Source organism: Canis aureus, chromosome 13 (assembly GCF_053574225.1).
Source record: "Canis aureus isolate CA01 chromosome 13, VMU_Caureus_v.1.0, whole genome shotgun sequence".
Taxonomy (NCBI): domain Eukaryota; kingdom Metazoa; phylum Chordata; class Mammalia; order Carnivora; family Canidae; genus Canis; species Canis aureus.
The window spans coordinates 53,879,432-53,893,783 of NC_135623.1; the positions used below are offsets into that span (position 1 = coordinate 53,879,432).

The 14,352-nt window shown below is 37.4% G+C and overlaps 1 long non-coding RNA gene across 2 annotated transcripts; it reads right to left on the bottom strand.

Annotated features, from left to right (window-relative positions):
• Nucleotides 1-2,489: 2,489 nt before the first annotated feature.
• LOC144281664 (uncharacterized) lies at nt 2,490-10,527 on the bottom strand. Of its 2 annotated transcripts, none has more exons than XR_013350097.1 (3): nt 10,386-10,527; nt 8,215-8,692; nt 2,490-2,750 (listed from the first exon to the last, which is right to left on the bottom strand). It is a non-coding gene; the product is annotated as an uncharacterized LOC144281664 (long non-coding RNA). The 2 variants fall into 2 exon arrangements; XR_013350096.1 differs by lacking the exon at nt 2,490-2,750 and adding an exon at nt 7,363-7,520.
• Nucleotides 10,528-14,352: the final 3,825 nt, after the last annotated feature.

Here is a 14,352-nt window from a genome sequence, read left to right on the forward strand (position 1 = left end):
CTTCACATTAGAAACACTGAGCGCTGGCTCCAACAGCTGGTTCTGTAGAATGTATATATTTCAGAAAGTATGGTAATGGGTGTTACATGAACAGTGTCAGGGCATTATTCTTAATATGACATTCTAAGTTATTACCAGACATCCCAGTGTGGCATTAGGAGGTGATTCTGTGGTTAAAACAGAAGAACGTTCACACAGCTTCCAGGCAGAAGCAAACATAAAGACTAAACACGTATTGCTTCTACTAGGTTTTAAAGCCAATGTGAATAGCGGCAGCAACTTGGACTTACATCACAACAGTTTGGGGCCTTATATAATGTGTTTTCTTTCCATTTTATAAATAAATAAGTAAATATATGACATATTTATCCCCTACCTCTCCTTGCTCCTTGAGGTTGGTCAGTGATCAGCTTGGACAACTACCAAAATGGAGATCTGTAATTCTTCTTGGACCTTCCCTAAAGTTGGGAGCCCAATGGCAGCTTTATAATAGTATCTATTATTAACGTACATCCATTTTGCAAAGAAAGAATCCATGCCAGGGAGCACTCCAAAGAACCCAGTCATGTTTTATTTTAAGGAGGCTGGTATTTAAGACGTCAAAATAAAATAGCTCACACAGCTGAAAGGAAAGCAAGTGAAAAGCAAGGAAATGAAATGATGCAATCTGAACTTCCAGCATAGCTAACCCAGGGGCTCTACTCACACAACCAAAGCTCTGTGCCATTCAGGAAACAGTTCTTTCTGTAGTAGTATGGATCTTGAAATGAGTAGTTGTGGAACCCTGAAGACATCAAGTGGTAAAACACAAGCTTCATCCATCCATTCCCCCACATTGCTTGCAGATGGTCATATACAGGTGCAAATAGTGGGCTCCATCATTAAATACAGCTGCATGTTGCAGTCATTTCATGGTGTGTTTCTGAGTACGACTAGCATCTATACCATGCTAAATACACAAAACACTTAGAGTGATCACAAGTGAAATTTATAAATATCTCATTCACTCATGTACCCATGTGATTTTTTTATTAATCAGGTAAGGTATTTAAAATAAATATATGTATTGAAAATCCTCTTATTACCTGACCTTGTTATCAGTTCACAGATATGAAGTGTATGAAGGCTTTTCTAAAATACCCTACGTGGTAATGACTTGTACCCATGTAAGGAGATCAATGCAATCTCACTTTCTTTAAAATGAGATATTTTAGGGGTTCCTGGGGGGCTTAGTCAGTTAAGCGTCTGCCTTCGGCTCCTGGGATGAGCCCTATGATGTCTGGCTCCCTGCTCAGAAGGGAACCTGCTTCTCCCTCTGCCCCTCTCCCATTCATTCTCTTTCTCTTTCTCTCTTTCAGAGCAGATTCCCCACTATGCAGGGAACCCCTTGTGGGACTCAGATCCCAGGACCCTGGGATCATGACCTGAGACAAAGGCAGATTCTTAATCCACTGAGCCACGCAGGCTCCTATAAAACTAGATTTTTTAATTAGTATGAGGCAAAAACGAAACTGATGTCTTACCCATAAGTGCCTAGGCAATCCAAGAAAGATTCTCTTGTTCACAAAGTGTATTTCCCTTACTATTAATTTATAATCTAACATTTCCTTTTTATTATATATTTGATGTGAGTTTTCTATTCTTAGAAATATTTGAAATTTTCTTTCCCTCATACCACAGAGATGTAAACATACAAATTTCTCAGGTTGTGACAATTATTTGAAAAACTGCATTTTGTTTATCCTATTCATACATTAATATTCAATAGCATGATAATTACAAAATTAGGATTGTATCTCTTGTTTCTTATATGTCTATGCAGTTTTAGAGCAGAATTATATTTTAGGTATTTTTATTTTAATCGTGAAATTTAAAAATAAGCCACATATCATTTGACATTTATACAATATCCTGATTCTAACTTGAACTATTATATGTGAATATGCACAGAATCATACATCTTTTCCAGATACCTATTTCCAGATACCTATAATGCATTGATTATACCATTTTCCACATCTTCGAATCAGTTAATCATTTCTTGGTATCCATCCATCTCATTAACCTTAATTGGTATTTATTTGGTCTTACCATACTGAGTATATGGCACTATGCTAAGTGCATGAAATGGTTTAATTTTAATTAAACAATTTGAGTCAATAATATTGTGCATGTATGCATGCACACACACACACACACACAGCCATACTGACCTAGTGGACTCTGTATACAGTGTAGTCCTGGCCTAATGGTCTAGTAGTCTCTGGGGATGCAGGTGAACCTTCCTCTGTTACGAGTGAACATGTAACAATGGTATTTGGTGAGCACAGAAGCATTGTTACCAGTTGCACTGCACCCTGGCATCTATATCATGGTATCAGAAGGATATATATAGAGATCATTTGGCTTCTCTATTTTCAGAGGTCATGTGTCAGTTTCATATGTATATTTTATTAAATTTGAAAGATTCATAAGCTACAACTCCCCAAACTCCAAAGAATTCACATAGTTTTTCTTATTTTTAAAAAATAATTAAAAATGATTTCAATGTTATGACAAGATCTCACAATTTCTATATCAATAGTATCCATCAATCCATCACTGAAGTCTCACAGAAGGTGTGATGCTTCGCATGGAACTTTCACTGAATATATTTATTCTTTCAGTTACTCCATATTTTTCATGAAAGGCATTCCTACCAAATCATTTGAGTTGTTTTCAGAACTTGGGAGGCAAGATATCACATCACACTGAAACAACAAACAGATTGAAAAATAATTTTCACATTAAAAAAAAAACCTTCTCTTCTACTGTCCCCATCCCTGTTTATATACAACAAAGAATAAAAACCAAAGGCATGTTTAGATAAGTATAGTCATTAGTCACCTAACAGTTAAACCAACACAATTTCTTTGAACCATCAGTGAATAGTTGTCATTTGGTTGATAATTTACATTCCTGATGCTGTAGCCCAGCCCAGTCTTTAAATCTTCACATTTGCTTTTAACCTGTTAGTTCAAGTTAAATGCAGTTGTTAATGTGGAGCAAAAAAATCCAACTGGAAAATGTGAATCCTTGGTTGGAGTTAGGGAAGAGAGGAATAATAGAGTCATTGGCTAAGGAACAACAAGTGAGTTAGATCATAAGGCATAGCAGGTTGCTTAATTGTAATCTTAATGTCCTATTGCTTTTTTATTATTATTAATGACCAATACTGAGGAATGTTTCAGCCAAAAATTTATGCATGACACATTTCCATGGGACATGAGAATACTCTTGATTTCCTTTCTCAAAAAGGATATTCCATTTTTAGTAGTTTATAGGTATGTTGCATTTCTGTTCTCTTCAAGTAAGCCAAGAAGTGCAGATAAATTAATGTAAAAAAAAAATGGCCTCCCTCTATGGACTGAAAATATTTTTGTATTGCAGATTTTAAAGCTTGTTTTGTGATTCTTCCATTAAATCAAGGTAATAAAAAAACAAGTACAATTAATATATGATCTAAATGAAGTAAATTAACCCTTGCTTTCAGGTTAAAATAGTACATGGAAAATAGTACTTGAAAAAACAAAATGCAAAATAGTGTGCTGTGCACCAAGGGACTGCCTGAGAAAGCTCAGGAATTGGTTCAGCCTCAGCAAACAGTATCAGTTTGTCTTATATTCTGTGAAAGAAACAGGATAGAGTAAAAGACATTTCTACCACCTCTAAAACACCTGCTATGGAAACCACTGTTTATCTGCTCTGAATTCTTTGAAATAGAAGGGAAGAACAAGCTTTAGGTTTATTGATCTGTTTGTTTTATTGTTCCTGAGATTCAGCGAAGTTACAGATTTTGTATTTATAAACTCGTTGCAGATCTTTCCCCAGTAATACAGATGATCTCAAAGAAGCAGCCCCACAATGGGGGAGTTCAACAGTGGCTTGCATAAAATCCCACGTGCCTTTCTATGTCTTCTGAGAAGAAAAGATGCAGTAAAAGTCTGTGAGACCTCACACCCCACACAACCTGGCTACACCAGCCAAGAAGATCTCTGGTCTCAGCCCTCCCTGAACCCTGGATGCCATGCTTGCCATCTGATACCATACAGTTTTGCTAGACCAGCTTCAAATTGTTAGTAAAACACAGGGATATTGGTTCATTCCTGTTGTTATTAAAATTAGGTTGGCAGGGAGAAATATGTGAATGGCCTTTTGAAGGTCAAGCTATTTCTGTCTGTAGGGATGTAGGGAAGTAGTATGCTCAGAGCCAGAATAAGAAATAGGTTAGCCGAGCTAGGACCTGGGCACTAAAATGCCACTGAGGCCACTATAGCATGATTGAAAATGCTGGGAGCTGCAGCAAATTGCATTTTCTAGAACTCCTCTCAGAGAGGACTGCTAATGATTGGAAGAAATGCCATGATAAGCTGCTTGCTTACCCTTATAGCCCCAGCTAAGCAGGGGCCCTAAACCTAGTAGGTGCTAAATAATATTCATGAACCAGAAATGATTGGAAGCCTGACCTCAGAGGTATGTTCAAGTAGGAAATGATCACTTGATGATCTCTAAAACACTCTCTAAAGAGAGGTCACTGGAAGGAACATTTCTTTTCTTCCAAAATGCCTTTAAAGAACCTGTGTTCCGTGAATAGGAATGTGAGCTAAATGACTCTAGACAGTAGAGGAGAGGCTGATTTCTGAACCAGCACATCTCTGCTCTTGCCCCTCTCTCAGTGTTCATCCTGTCTGCTAATACATACTTGTACTCAAAGAATATCTGTTTGAAGGAGTGTCAAATTATTAGTTAGCCCTATGTGTCTACATTTAATTTGGTCCTAAAAGTGATACTATAAATTTGAACTTGCTTATAGGTATATTTTTTTGGAATTCTAGGCTCAGCTCATCCTGGTGTCTGGACAAGAAGCATTGTCAGATTTATGAGTCAATGGCTCATTTTGTTCCAGTGAAACCCTCCCCACTCTCACCCCCACCCTACATACATACATAAATAAACACTACTGCAGGGGGTGAGAGCTGGCACATTGGTTCCACTGAGATAATCAGTGGAAGTCCTTTATGTAATACAGCCTGGAAGACATTTTTCATTAAAGTTTTATTAGAAATGAATTCAAACTTTATATCTGAGAAATGAATTTCTTTCTGGACATCAGATATATTTAAGTCTAAGGTAAAAATGATTGAAAGGTATATGTGTGATGTCACAGTACACATTTGCACAACTACATTTCAATGCTTTAAAATAATCAGTACCCAGTAAAACATCCACTTTATTTAACAAAGTCTGAGTACACACAAGATGACTGAGATGCTTCAGTGGTAATCATGTAACCTTGCTCCCTGCAGTCCTTATTAAAAACATTTAGCCATCAAGATATAGTGGGGCATACCATCACCATGTATAACTGACTTTCGAAATTTTCTCTACAATAATTGCACAGGTTGGATTTAAACAACAAATGATTTTTTTTAAAGAAATAAAGCTTCAATGCTTTAAAGAGCATCGTTCTTTAGATGTTTTCCATGATGGGATTCCTAAATGAAGTACCTTCTACTGTACAATCAGAAGCCATGATATGTGTTACATATACATCAAAGACTCAAATATAGCCAAGCTATAATTCTTATAAAAATGCCTTATTGGTGAAATTCAGCCTACATTGCTTCTTCCTTCAGTGCCAGAATTTCTGAACATTAATGAAAAGGGATTAGCTAAATCCTTCATTGAAATGCTAGTGTCTGATTTCCCTGACTTTTGTTTCTGGATTACCACTTTTAAAAACCTCTGACAAGTCAAAGAATGGGGAGCAAAAAGCCTAGTATTCATAGAAGAAAAGTCAGATAAAGATCAATTTTATAACATGACCAGATAAACAAGGAAACAGAGAGATAAAACCCTGAATATGTTTCTTTAATTAAATTCTATGTATGCAAATTAGGAATATTGAGACATTTTTATTAACTTTTGGTTTTACTTTCTAGAGTATCCATCTTGCAAAGGCCCTATTTTTGAAGCTGTAGACTTAAAGAGACATGATACTGACAGTGGATGTATGAAAATTCCTTTTATTGAACTAGAGTTAAACTGGGAGAAAAATGAAAAATTCAAAAGGAATCCCTATTTGTTGTTTTCTGTTTCCCTTTGAGATTCAACGATAATATTATCATTTTGGATCAAGAAGGATTGCAATGACTAAGATTATTTTTTTCTATGACTAAGATAAGATAATTGATATTCAGTAATTCATGGAGATAACTACCAAGTTTTCCCCCACATCTTACTCTTTACCCCATGAGCAAGGTGAGTTTCAAGAAAATGCTGATGGCAGTCACTGAATGTATTATTCAGCCAGTTAGTTCTTTGTAGTTATTAACAGAAAATTCCCAGACTGAGTCAAGATAGATTCTTCCAAGGTCAGAGGAATAGAGCCAGGTGAGGTGCAGGTGAGATACAGGCAACAGCTCACCTAAGCTTCAGGTACCATGTGTGTCTTCTCTGCAGGAGCAGTTCCTTGGCTTGTGACCCCTGATGGCCATTTCCCCTGCACTGAACAGTCCACCACTCTATTCTATCAATTTTTGAAGTTCACTTAGCTGTTGCTTGTGAGACTCTTTAAAATTTCTAATTACAGATATTATATGTGTGTGTATGTCTACAATTTTTAATACTGAAAAACCCAGATAGTAAAGAAGATAAAATTCACAGGGCATCTGGGTGTCACAGTCAATTGGGCGTCAGACTTTTGGTTTCTGCTCAGGTCATGATCTCAGGGTCATGAAATCCAGCTTGGCACTGGCCCCATGCTCAGTGTGGAATCTGCTTGAGATTCTCTCTCTCTCTTCTCCTCGTCCCATTCATTATCTCTCTCTCTCAACTAAATAAATAACTCTTTGAAGAAAAGATAAAATTTTCATCAAAGTCCATCACCGACAGTAATCCCTCATGACATTTTTACATATACTTACATGAATCACTATATATTTACAATAGTTTTTCCATGGATAGGTTTAATTATAAGGCATTCTATAGCCTAAACTTGTAAAAATGTGTGTGAATATTTTCTCATGTCATTTTACCGTCTATGTCATATTTCATCTTAGAAATGTACCATATTTTTAAACCAATGCTTATTGTTGGACATTGAGGTTGTTTGAAATTTCATATTATAATAAATAATTCTGGTACAGACATTTTAGGAAATCATTGAGTAGTGCACCCATTACATTTTTCTAAGGATAAACCCTGAGACATAGGTTTTTTTGAAACTGGCTATGTAATCCTTGACGTTGTTATTTCCATGATTTGCAGCTGTGTTACTCAGGGTAGACTAACTGGAATAACAAACAACCTCAAACTCTCAGAACCATAATGCAACAAAGATTTATTTTCTATTCACACAGTCTCATGAGGATATTTCTGGTCAGTGATACTTCTAGGTGGTTCTCCTCCAAGCATTAATCTCAGGATTCAGGCTCCTTCCACTGTATGTTTCCACCATCAAGGAGTCATTCGGAACCATTCTAAAATGACATACGTTCTATGGCTGTGTCTAAAACAGAGCACATCACTTCTACCCACATTAACTTGCTGGTAACTCAGAGCCATAATTCAATCTATCTAGATCTATCTATAGATTGTGACTCAATTTATCTATCTCCAACTGTGTGTGTGTGTGTGTGTGTGTGTAGCAATTGGTGGTGGTGAATAAAATCTTTCTTTGTGCCCAGGAGGAAAACTGAATGTTTTAGTGAACTCAGAATTGTTTCTGTCCCAGGGTGATTTTTCTGAACTTGATTAAAATCTTTCTGTATTCTGAAAAGTACTAGTTCAGGCCTGTTGTCCCAAAATGATTGTTAATAACACCTCCTGCACTTTCAAAAGTATTCTGATTTAGATGGTAAATTATATGGTCACCCTAACTATGGTTCTATACTATCCAAGACCTTAAAGTGTCCTGAATCCTGTTCTTTGATCTAGGTGTTCTTATGCTTCCACACTATCCTGGGATGTCTGTCTTGCCTTTCTAATGCTGACTAGATCATTTATCTGAACTAAGAAATTGAGAACAGATCCCAGAGCAGAAAGACCAGTGCTGAGGCTATGTTTTTGTCTTTTTTATCTGAGAATAGAAGCTACAAGAAGTTAGATTTTAGTTCAATAAAAAAAGACATTTCTACAACTAACATCTTCTAAAAAACTTAAACATGCTATTACCGAGGTGGTAAGGCTCCTCTCCTTAGAGCAGTTGAAATGAAGATGGCATTAGCATTTACCAGGGTTGTTATACAATGGATTCTTGAATTGGTTAGAGGGTTGGAATAGATAAGTTTCAAAGTTCTCTCAACTTGAGGAGTCTCTGCTTTTGAATCACTAGTCCACTTGAAATGGGGCCAGCAGGGGGACCAGCCACTGCTGTCAAATGCATGAACTTGACTCAGTTTAAGATGGATCACTTTTTTAAGACTAAGGGCTCAACCATGGCTTTCTAAAATAGCTTAATGCTGGTGATATATTCAAAGTTTTAAAAAAAGTGGAATTTCCTCTTTGCCCTAGGGAATTACCACTGAAGAATCTAATGATGATGATGATGATGATGATGATGATGATGATGATATGTCTTTTTAACTCTTCTCACAGGTACTCTTTTTTGTAAGTGTATCATATTCTCTACAATTCTGGTTGTGTTTGCCACCTATAAGGGAGAGGAAAATGACTGGTTACGCTCACATAATGTAATGGGTGCTTGCTAGCCCTGTTTTCTTTCCCTTCTGCATCCTCTTGCAAAATAAGAGGCTATTTTGCCTCTAATGCCACATAAATTATTTTCTTTTCACTGTAAAATTAAGACAGGGAGGTAGGAGAGAAAGGGGAGAAAAGAGGGAAAGAGAGGAGAGGGAGGGAGAGAGATGTTGAGGGGGAATAAAGACAGAAATAGAATATAAGACAAAGAAAGAAAAGAGAAAAGCATAAACTGATCACAGGCAAAATGATATAATTGCTTTGCTTTCAAATTATGCCTTGGTAGAATTGCCTAGTGATGGAATAGTTAAAAATATGCTATAAAACATGTCTATTGTCAGACAAATTAGAGAAGAATAGTATAATTTCAGAAAACAAAACTATCATTAAGGACACTGAGAAAGTGAATAGAGAATACAGTTAAGCTTCTGTTTTGACTTCAGTCACTATGCAGAATAGTTTTAAATAACATATTCCTATTTACAAATTTGAAAATAAGTGTCTGATATATTTAAAATCATCTTTCCTTTTCTTCTACTCCATAGATTTTTTTTTATCTCTTTGAGGCACAGAGCAAACCAGGACTCACGGACTCTAGCTTCCTGCTTAGTTCCTGTGTCAATTATGGGGTGTAAAGAATGGCTTTGTGGTGCCCACCAGGCCGCTCTCTCTTTTCTCCCCTCTCCCTCTCCCTTCTCTTTTTCAGCTTCCCACAGCCCAGTGACAATCATAATATGCTTGCATATTTTTCCTCAATTGTTTTTCCTTGCAGAATTTACCTCTAGGTCACACTATTCATCATTATACTATTCTCGAAACAAATTCCAAATTAACCTTCTTAAAAGAGATTCATTTATTTATTCATGAGAGAGAGAGAGACAGAGAGAGCCAAGCATGGAAAGGTCAGAGGGAGGAGGAGAGAGGGAATCCTCAAGCAGATTCTCCACTGAGCATGGAGCCCAAGGCAGGGTTCGATCCCATGACCCTGAGATCATGACCTGAGGGAAAAGCAAGAGTCAGCCACTCAAATGACTGAGCCACCCAGGCGCCCCACAAATTCCAAAGTATCTTAAGCAAAACAACAAAACTTATCTTTGAATGGAGTGGATTAATTTAGGAATTTTTAGGAATAATGTCAAATAACAACGTCAGTGGCCTCAGTAGACCTGCTCAAAATATGAGAGAGGAAAAAACAAAAGGAAAATATCCTCTTTAGCAATGGCCCAAACAGCAAAGACCACCTAGTGTGTCTCCTCTGAGCATGAAAATAAAGGTATTAGTGAAATTCTGTCCCCCAAATAATTGCAAATTGCTCCCATACCAGTATGTCTTACTTGGGCTTAAGTTCTATTATGAATCATTTAGCTTTCTCGCCCACATACAAAAGTAGAAGGTGGTTAGTTCTCCAAAGGTCAGCCTCATAGAGTTTCACAACAATTTCACTTTTTTTTGAGATTTTATTTTATTTATTCATGAGAGACACACAGAGAGAGGCAGTCTCCCTCTGGGATATCTGATGCAGGACTTGATCCCAGGACTCCGAAATCATGACCTGAGCCAAAGGCAGATAGATGTTCAACCACTGAGCCACCCAGGTGCCCCCAATTTCACTTCTTTAATGCTGGCCTTTTTATGTTAATATTTACTCATTCTTTCCCTGTCTTGACTTTCTTCTCATGTTTCTTCACTCCCTCCCTACATCCCATGGTTTTAAAATCACCTGCAAGTTGTTGACTGTTGACATTGCGTCTGCATTCTTCACTTCGGCCTTCATCTATGTTTCTCCTTTGTCCTCTCTGCATTCTCAATCAGAAGTCTGTGTCATTGTTCTATTTGTACTGTTGTGGATTCTATGTCTCTTTCCTCCCACCATGTTTAAACTGTTTTCCTTATCGCTGGTTTTAAGCAATTGGATTATGTTGTACACAGCTGTGGTTTTCTTAAAAGTTCTTGTGCTTGGAGTTTGTTGTGCTTATGGATCTTGGGGTTTACAGTTGTCAACAAACTTAGAAAATTTTGTCTGTTATTTTTTTCTATTTTTTTCAGTTCTACTATGTTTAGATAAATTAGACCTTCTACTTCAGGTAAATTAGACCACTTGAAATCATTCCACCGCTCAGTAACTCTATTTTCATTATTTTTAATTTCTTTTCTTCCTTTGTCTCCTTTTGCATAGTTTTCATTGCCATGGCTTCAATTTTCCTAAACTTTTCTTCTATAATGTCAAATCTGCCATTAATCCCACGCAGTGTATTTTTTATCTCTGACATTGTAGCTTTTATCTTTAGAAGCTTTATTTGAGTCCTTTTTAATTTTCTATGTCTCTACTTTTTGAACATATGGGGTACAATTAAAACAACTCTTTATATGTCTTTCATCTCATAATTCTTTTTTTAAATATTTATTTATTTATTTTAGAGAGAGAAGGAAAATAGGTGCAGGAGGGGCAGAGGGAGAGGGAGAGAATCTCAAGTAGGCTCCATACTGAGCAAGGAGCCCAACAGGGGGGCTCCATCCCATGACCCTAAAATCACAACCTGAACAGAAACCAGGAGTAGGTTGCTTAACTGATTGCACCACCCAGCTGCCCCTTGTCTCATAATTCTAACACCTATGTCTATTTTAGTTGGTTTAGATTGACGATTTTTTTTCCCTCAGTATGGGTTATTGTAAATTTTAACTTGCTGGGTGCTGGATATATTTTATCCCTGCAAGTATTCTTGAACTCTTTTCTGGAACACAATTACTTAAAAACAATTTTATCCTTTCAAAATTTGCTTTTTTTAAGATTTGCTAAGACCAGAGTAGTGCTCAGCCACAGGGTTATTAATCCCCACTACAAAGGTAAAACCTTTCTGAGTAGTGTACCCATAGTCTGTGAGTCATGAGGGTTTTTTCAATCTAGGGCACACACTATTTCTGCCCTGTGAAAGTTTCAAGGGCTTTTAAAGGGATTCTCTCCCAAGCCGTGAATAATTTCCTCACCTATATCACTGATCTGTACTTTGTTAAACATTTGAGAAAGATATCTATGCATATCTCTAGACTTTTCTTTCTGTGTAGTTTTTTCCTTTCCAATATGCTGTCTTGTGAACTCTAGCCCCTTGGTTTCCTAGAAGTCTCAGCTTCATCTCCTAGATTCAGTCAGCAAGGCTTTGCTTGGGTTCATCCTCTCTGTTCCACAGCATGTAAACTCTCTCAAGGAGGCAGGTCAGGGAATTCATACAACTCACCTCATATGTTTCTTGTCTCTCCAATATTGGTGTCCTCCATTGTCTGGTGTTCTGGTGTCAAGTATTTTGAAAACTATTGTTTCAGCTATTTTTCCAATTTGTTTGTTGTTTCAGATAGAAGGGTAAACCCAGCCCCTGTTATTCCATCTTGACTGGAAGCAGAAGTTCTATATTCCAATCCTGTCCTTTTTGTTGAACTCCAACTACTTATTCAACATTCAAACTTGCTTGTCTAACACACATTCCAAATGTATCATGCATACAATTGAGTTCTTTATTCCTTGCAAAAGCTGCTTTTAAATTTTCCTCTGTGCTCTGGGCATTCAAGCCCAATATTTAGAAACATCTTTTTTTCATTTTTCTCTTCCCCTTCCCACAGTCTATCCATCATCAAATACCATTAACTCTACTTTCAAAATATATTCCAAATCCAACTTCTTTTTTACCTTAACTAAGACCTCTCTACTCCAAGACATCAGATTACTATGGAAACCCCATGTCAGTCAGTGCTCTGGCAGGGATAAAAGACAATATCCTCAAACTGATGAGTTAGGAAAGAATTTAATAAAGAGATCATTTGAAAAGGCAAAGTCTGAGTTAGAAAAAGCAACAGTGAAAAGTTTTGTAATCAACAGATAGTAATAATGGGGAGTCATTTCCACTCAAGGACCTGAAGACACAGAGGGAGAAAGCAGGTACTAAAAATAGGAAAATGTAGGGTGACAGTGACTGCAGCTCTTGGTACAGAGAGAGGCAGCTGACCCTCAGCAATCTTGCAGGTGGGAAGCTGAGGAACTTAGTACACTGACCTCAGTCTCCTCTCAGTTTTCTGTTAGTGGCTCCCATTGACTGAAGCCAACTGGAAGCCAGAAGTCAAAGGAATTTTTTGGCATACCCCAGAAAGGTCAGGTTCTAGGGACCCAGCATGGAGACAGACAGCAAGTGACTCTGGAGGAGCAAACAGAAGATACTGAGCACAGTGCCCTAAGTGGTCTCCTCACTCTGCAAGCCCTCCTACCATCTGTCCATTTGGAGCAGCCACAGGGACCCTTTGAGAATATAAATATGCTTATGTCATTCCAGTGCTTAAAAATGCTAAAATGGCTTTCCCTGACACAGAATAAAATTTAAAATCTTTACTATGATCCAAAGTTCCTAAATGATTTCATCCCTGCCTATTTTGCCAATCCAATAACTAATTACTCTTCCCATCTCTTTCTCTGCCACTGCCACAGTGGCCTTCCTGCTTCTCCTCCATGTCTCAAATTCCTTCCTGCTTTGTGTTTGCTCATCTCCCTATAGCTGAGAGTTCCTCCCCGGTTGCCCATTTTATTGTCTTCTCAGATTCACTCTTCTAAAATAGTAGCCTTTTTTATTCTCTATCTACTAGAATATTTTATATTTCTTCATAATAGTTATTGCCACTTGTTTTTCATCTCCCTCTTTCAGTAGAATATAAGCTCTATGAAGGCAAGAGCTTGGCTGTGTAAATGGCTGCTGTGTCCCTGTGGCTAGAACAGCCTGTGAGTTTATAAATAACAAATGTAAATTGAACAAGTAAAGGAGTACCAGATAATTCCCTCTTTTGTTAATCCAGAGAAATTTTTGTAAATGTCCCTTCTAATCATTGCATCTCATTATGCAATCCTGTAGTTCCCCATTTTATTTCCTTAAATATTTATAGACAGTGTATTAGTTTGCTGGAACTGCTGTAACAACTTACTGTGATCTGAGTGACTTAAACAATGACAATTTATTCCCTCATAGTTCTGGAGGCCAAAAAAATCTGAGATCAAGAGGCCGTGAGGGTTGGTTCTTTCTAAAGACTATGAGGAAGAATCTGTTCCATGCCTCTGACCTTCCTCTGGTGGTTTGCTGGCAGTCTTTGATATTCCTTGGCCTGTAGAAGCATCAAGGCAATCTCTGTCCTTGTCCTCATCTCACCTTCTCCCTGTGTGCATCTGTCTCCAAATTTCCCCCTTTTACACAAGCCATGTTGGGTTCAAGACCCACCCTACTCCAGTATTACCTCATCTTGCCATGAATTATTACCTTATCAAAGACTTTATTTCCAAGTACGGTTACAATCTGAGACACTGAGGATTAGGAGGAGTTTGACATATGAATTTGGGGGATACGTAATTCAACCTGTAACAGATAATGGATTCGTCATATGAGTCAAATAGATAACAATACATATGAATAAATAAAATCATATTTTAAATGCTTGAATAATTATTTTTGAAGTAATTTCATACATTTTGAAAAGTTACAGCAATGGTACAAAGAACTGCAACCTCTTTGATCAACATTGATGCAACATGGGCAGCCCAGGTGGCTCAGTGGTTTAGCACCGCCTTCAGTCCAGAGTGTGATCCTG